The sequence below is a fragment of the Lolium rigidum genome, unplaced genomic scaffold, assembly GCF_022539505.1.
Source record: "Lolium rigidum isolate FL_2022 unplaced genomic scaffold, APGP_CSIRO_Lrig_0.1 contig_62246_1, whole genome shotgun sequence".
NCBI classification, from domain to species: Eukaryota; Viridiplantae; Streptophyta; class Magnoliopsida; order Poales; family Poaceae; genus Lolium; species Lolium rigidum.
This window is the reverse complement of record NW_025901157.1, coordinates 200,134-206,022: the sequence shown is the minus strand read 5'-3', so window position 1 is coordinate 206,022 and position 5,889 is coordinate 200,134. Positions and strand designations below refer to the sequence as shown.

At 44.9% G+C, this 5,889-nt stretch overlaps 1 pseudogene; it reads left to right on the top strand.

The window, feature by feature from the left end:
- Positions 1–2,366: 2,366 nt before the first annotated feature.
- LOC124681966 lies at positions 2,367–4,306 on the top strand (annotated as a pseudogene).
- The last annotated feature ends 1,583 nt before the right edge of the window (positions 4,307–5,889 follow it).

Sequence of the window (5,889 nt, the reverse complement as noted above, 5' to 3'; positions counted from 1 at the left end):
CAGGTCATTGTACAAACAAGGGACTCGTGTTCAGAAAGCAGCATAGATTTTTTGTTCTGAGAAATCTGTATGCTCTACGAGTTCTCGAGCAATTTTAGGCTCAGAGGTTTGAGATTCCAACCACAAGCCGCTAAGCGCGGAGCGGAGGACGGTTGGAGCTAGCAGAGTGGGGCACAGCTTACCGGAGCTGACGGAGAAACCGTCCTCCTGGTCGGCCTCCGTGGCGCGTCTGCGCCGCTTCTTCGCCACCTTCTTCCCGCCGTCGCCGGGGCTCCGACGCGACGCGGCGACCACCGTGAGGAACGCGAGAGGCCGCCCCGTAGACGGGCAAAGTGGAGACGCGTGGCCGTGCCGTCGCCATGGGTCGGAAATCCGCGGAGGAGGCCGCGCGGTGACGGCGGCGGCGACCGTGGCGGCCATCGCCGGCGACGAGGTCGGCGAGAGGCGGGGATTGTTGGAGTGTACGGTCTCGCGCCTCAGCCACAGCGGGTGGGAGAGCGAGCCGAGCCGAGGAAATGGAAACGCACGCAGGTGTGGGCTGGTACTCGACGGGCCTGCGGCCCATGCGAAACCCAGCCCGGCCCACGGCCTGAAACCAGAGCCAGCTCCGGCCCAGTAAGACTCCACTACTAATTCGTCGACACGTGGCACCGGTTCTCCATCCTCATTCGGGTGTAGCTAGCAGTGGTCGAGCTCGAGGGTTTCTCCCCTGCGCCGTCGCGAGCCCGCGAAATCCAGCGAGTTCCTCCGCGATCCGAGGTAAGTTTTCCTCGATTCGCGCCAATTTCGGAGGCCTCGGTCGATTCGTGCCTGCTTCGTGGTACTAATTCGTGACGCCGCTTTCTGGAACTGGTCAGATGGGCGAAGGAGATTCGGGCAGAGGCGGCGTCGGGGCGAGCACGGCCGAGGCGGCAGCGTCGTCGTCGGAGACCGTCGTGAGGGACATCAGGCGGTACAAGTGCGAGTTCTGCGGCGTAGTTCGTTCGAAGAAGCGGCTGATCCGAGACCACGTCCTCGAGCACCATGAGGTGGGTGGCTTCTCTCAGTCTAGGATGCGTGTTGCGCTGCTGATTTCTGGGTGAGCTCTGAATTGTGGGCGGCCTCAAGTATTTCCACTCTGCGTGTGCTGCAGGACGAAGTGGATGAGTGCACTCAAGGCGGTGGCGGTGCGCCGCGCGCCAGCCACGATTGCGAGGAGTGTGGCGTGAGGTTTAAGAAGCTGGCGCATCTGAAGCAGCACATGCAGAGCCATTCCCCCGAGGTACCTACCTCGTCCTGAATTTGGGTTCTCCTGTTCAGTGAACTTCCATATTGTTGGTGCAAGTGATGCATTCTGTTTGGTTGTTCGGTCAATGCTTCGTGCGAGATCAACATAAGCACCGGCAGCAGGTCTTTAGAAGTGGCGTTTGCAACCCGGTTTTTGACAGTGAACTTGCTATGTGGTTGTGTTTAGTGTGATTGCTGCATGGTAGGCTGGTTTGCTGAACAGTGCTGACTTTTTTCAGGCTATTTGGATGTGTGAAGCATTGGATCCCAATGAACTCCAAAATGCAAGAGGGCCTTGAATGGACTAGTACCGGGATGGGGAGACCCTCCTGGGAAGCTCCATCAGGAATGCCTCTTTCACGCCCTTCTTACAGGTTATTTCTTTCGTTGTCAGTTACTTTCTGTTAGTTTTTGATCGTTACATGTGCTACACTCTTAATATTTTGAAGCTATTGAATGATCATTTTTTAGCACCGACCACTTTGAATCATGTCTTCTTTTCAGTCATATACTCATATGTCATAGTTGGCGCTGTGAATTGATATATTCAGTATAATAGCCACTTAATGGTCCACCATCTATGATCCAGTAGCTAACCAAATAGTTGTAGTATGCGTGCATGATAAGATAACAGTACTCGTTTCAGTATAATAGCCACTTAATGGTCCACCATCTATGATCCAGTAGCTAACCAAATAGTTGTAGTATGCGTGCATGATAAGTTAACAGTACTCGTTTCAGTATAATAGCCACTTAATGGTCCACCATCTATGATCCAGTAGCTAACCAAATAGTTGTAGTATGCGTGCATGATAAACAGTGCTCGTTTTGGTCAGCACATATGTATACATGGATGTTGGTTACGGTTTCCCTGAGGTCTAAAAAACATTTTCACCGAAATAGTAAAATCATATTCTTTGTCACAGGTAATAGAATTTGTCTTGTTGCCCAGTATTTTTTTTTTGCAAGAAAAACAATAGTTCTGATTTGACATAGAACTATGCTGATATGCAACAATTGTGATTTGGGTAAATTGTTGTATTGTTGTTTGGGTGTATGGTGGTTTGATTCTCTGAGCTGTGCTGATTTTGGCAGACTACATGTTGAGAGATGAATGTGTGAAGCATTGGATCCCAAAGAACTCCAAAATGGCAGAAGGCCTTGAGTGGACTAGTATCAGGAAGGGGTGACCCTCCTGAGAAGCTCCATCAAGAATGCCTCGTTCACGCGCTTCTTCAGGTTTGCTCGTTCATTTGGGACTACTTTTACTCTAGCCCTTCTTGCTCCAAGCTCTAGTAATTACATGTGTATGTATGTACTACTTAGCATTCTCAAGCTACTAATGAGTGTGTATGTGTAATGTATGCTACTTAGCATTCTCAAGCTACTAATGTGCAGTCTTAGCATGTACAGCCCATGTCAGAAAATTACATGTATTTTTGTTTAGTTGTGTTAACTGATGCTGTTGTAGTGTCCATGGTTCTACTAACGCTGACATTATGTCCAAATGGTTAACTAAATAGTTTATGTGCATAGTAATTAAGCTAGTGCTGTTGAGCATGTTTATCAATGTAGCATAAACTTATATTATGTCAAGTGAACTTTACTATGGATATGAGAGTACTATTCTGATGTGTATCCTTTTCCAAAACTGTTGCAGAGACCCTTTGCCTGCCATGTGGATGGTTGCCCTTTCAGCTATAGCAGGAAGGACCATTTGAACCGTCATCTACTTACCCACCAAGGAAAATTATTTATATGCCCTGTGGAAGGATGCAATCGCAAGTTCAGTACCAAGGGTAATATGCAGAGACATGTTCAGGAAATTCACGAGGATAGCTATCAGTGTGGAAGCAAGAAAGAGTTCATCTGTCCAGAGGATGACTGTGGGAAGACTTTCAAATATGCTTCCAAGTTACAGAAACACGAGGAATCACATGGTGAGTAACTGACTTCCTCTAAAATTCCCATAGTTATTTTTCTTACTGCATTAACAATTGCTTAGCAGTCACAATCTTGTAAGTTGATGTCTCTATTCTTATGGTGCAGTCAAGTTGGATTACTCTGAAGTTATCTGTTGTGAACCTGGCTGCATGAAGACCTTCAGTAATGTGGAATGCCTCAAGGCCCATAACCAATCATGTCATCGGTATGTTCAGTGTGATGTCTGTGGCACCAAACAGCTGAAGAAGAACTTCAAGCGTCATCAGCGAATGCATGAAGGTTCAGGTGTCACTGAGAGGATTAAATGCCACTTCGATGACTGCAAGTGCTCATTTTCAAAGGTGTGATGTGCAATCTTACATGTTGATTTCTCTTCACGGAATTGTCTCTGCAATAAATTGCAAAACTGCTCTTGTTTTCATCTTCCAGAAATCCAATTTAGACAAGCATATTAAGGCAGTTCATGAGCAGAGCAGACCCTTCATCTGTGGATTCTCTGGGTGTGGCAAGAGGTTTTCGTACAAGCATGTAAGGGACAATCATGAGAAATCTAGTGTTCATGTGCACGTTGAGGTAAACACAAAACACCACTCCAGTATGACCATGTCACATATTTTACCTCCTCTAGGAACTTCATTTTGCACTAGGGGATGCTCATAGCTTTCCTTTCAATCAAATCTCAACAGGGAGATTTCGTGGAGGCTGATGAGCAACTACGACCGCATCCAGGTGGGCGCAAGAGGAAGCCCATTTCTGTCGAGACCTTGATGCGGAAGAGGGTAGCTGCTCCTGGTGATGCGTCTGCCTACGATGATGGAACTGCGTATCTGAGATGGCTTCAATCTGGCTGATTTGTCCTGAACTGGAAGGGATGAGAAAGATGCTGTGTTTTTTTAGAGGGCTTCTATACTACTGCTATTGTTCGTGTATGTATGTATAGCTGAAGTAAAAAAAAGCTAGGCAAAAACAGTATGTTAGTTGTAAGATTTTTGGATAGCAATTGGCATGCAAGTCCTTTCTGTTATTCAATCGACCCTCCACTTGTATATGAAATAGTACGGAGTATGAATTAATGAAGATGCCATTTTCGCTGAGAGACGCCAGGCATTATAGTTGTAAAAAATGGAAATTAAGAATATCTTTGATTCGATGGGTTTTTATGGAAACTTTTTCCACGTGGGTTGTTTGATTCGTGGGACTATACTATGAACTTTTTAGGATTTTATCTGTTCGGGACAAGTTTTTGCGGACCATCCGTCCGCAGGTGCACCCAACTACCCAAGGGTGACCCCATACAGACATCCGATTTGGTTTTCTTTTTAAACATAAATTATTTAATTCAATCTGATTATACAGATAGTTCTAAATTCATACTGACATAGAAATTGACTTAACTAGAACAGTAAAATAGATGTAACATAAATGTAAATCTAAACCAAGGCACCTTACCATCGTCGGAATCAATGACAATAATCAGTGGTGGACCTAGAACAAAGTTTCAGTGGGACCAAACTCATGAGTGGGGGCATCTCTTTGGCAAATTCAAATGATTCAAGGGATTTTCTTATAAATATACTAGGAAAAATTGCCCGTGCGTTGCAACGGGAAGTACGTTGTTAAAACGTTGTCATGACAACGAAAACGACAAGAAATAAAACATAAACATTTAGCGTGTTCTTACCTCTCACAACAATGCCTTCTTATCTCGCATCTCGTACACCAAGTGAAAACACATATGCCATTGTTTAAGATTCAGCTAGGTTTCCACCGTGACGCTAGCTGTCCACCGTCAGTGTGATGGCACACAAGGTGGCAAGATGTGGAATTCTCGAGAAGCGTGCAGTCTACCAAATGTCAAGCGCGGTTGAGAAGGTAGCACCGGTCAGACGCCCAACGTCGTTCACAGCCTTCTATTACTCCTGTACCCAAGAATTAAACCATCTATGTCACCATGCATAATTATCTGTAGTTTTTGTAGGGATATAGTTATTTGTAGCTTGTTTAGGTCCCAAAATATTCAGATCCAACGCAATTAATGATACTCATAGGGGTACTTAATTTCTAGAACCTAATTGCCACGTGTAATCACCATGCATAATGTACTGTGTCTTCAATTTAACATTTGAAATTCTATAGTATTTCTTGTTTTAAACATTTTGTTTAAGTAGGCCAACTACCTTGATTGAAGAAAAAATTCGGCCAACCATATAATGTTATACAGACTGAACTTATTTAAGTTAACCTGAAGCACCAAGCCAAATTGATGGTGTGAATTCCTGAAGATCTAGTGTCTCTGCAATCTATCAATGGAACAAATGAACACTACCGAATGATATTTTCACTATATAGGATATTAGCACAAAAATGTAGATAGAGAACTGCAGAAAATCGTATGTGGTGATCGCCTTGTCACTTCTCGGAGCCTTTCCGTATTTGCTTTGCGTTCCTAGACAAATCCTGAACCAATGACACATTTTAAATCTGAATAAAAAGGATCACTAAATCGTGGGTAATCAGAATCGATGATTGCTGGCGCTGTAGTGCTGTACACCGAGTCACGACACTATTTCATACAGTTCTTAAAAAAAGTCAGGAAGAGGACATGAACTCTACCGGATGGATTTAGAGAAAATACCTGAGCGGACAAAATACGGGTCACCGAAGAAAGCATTGGTTAAT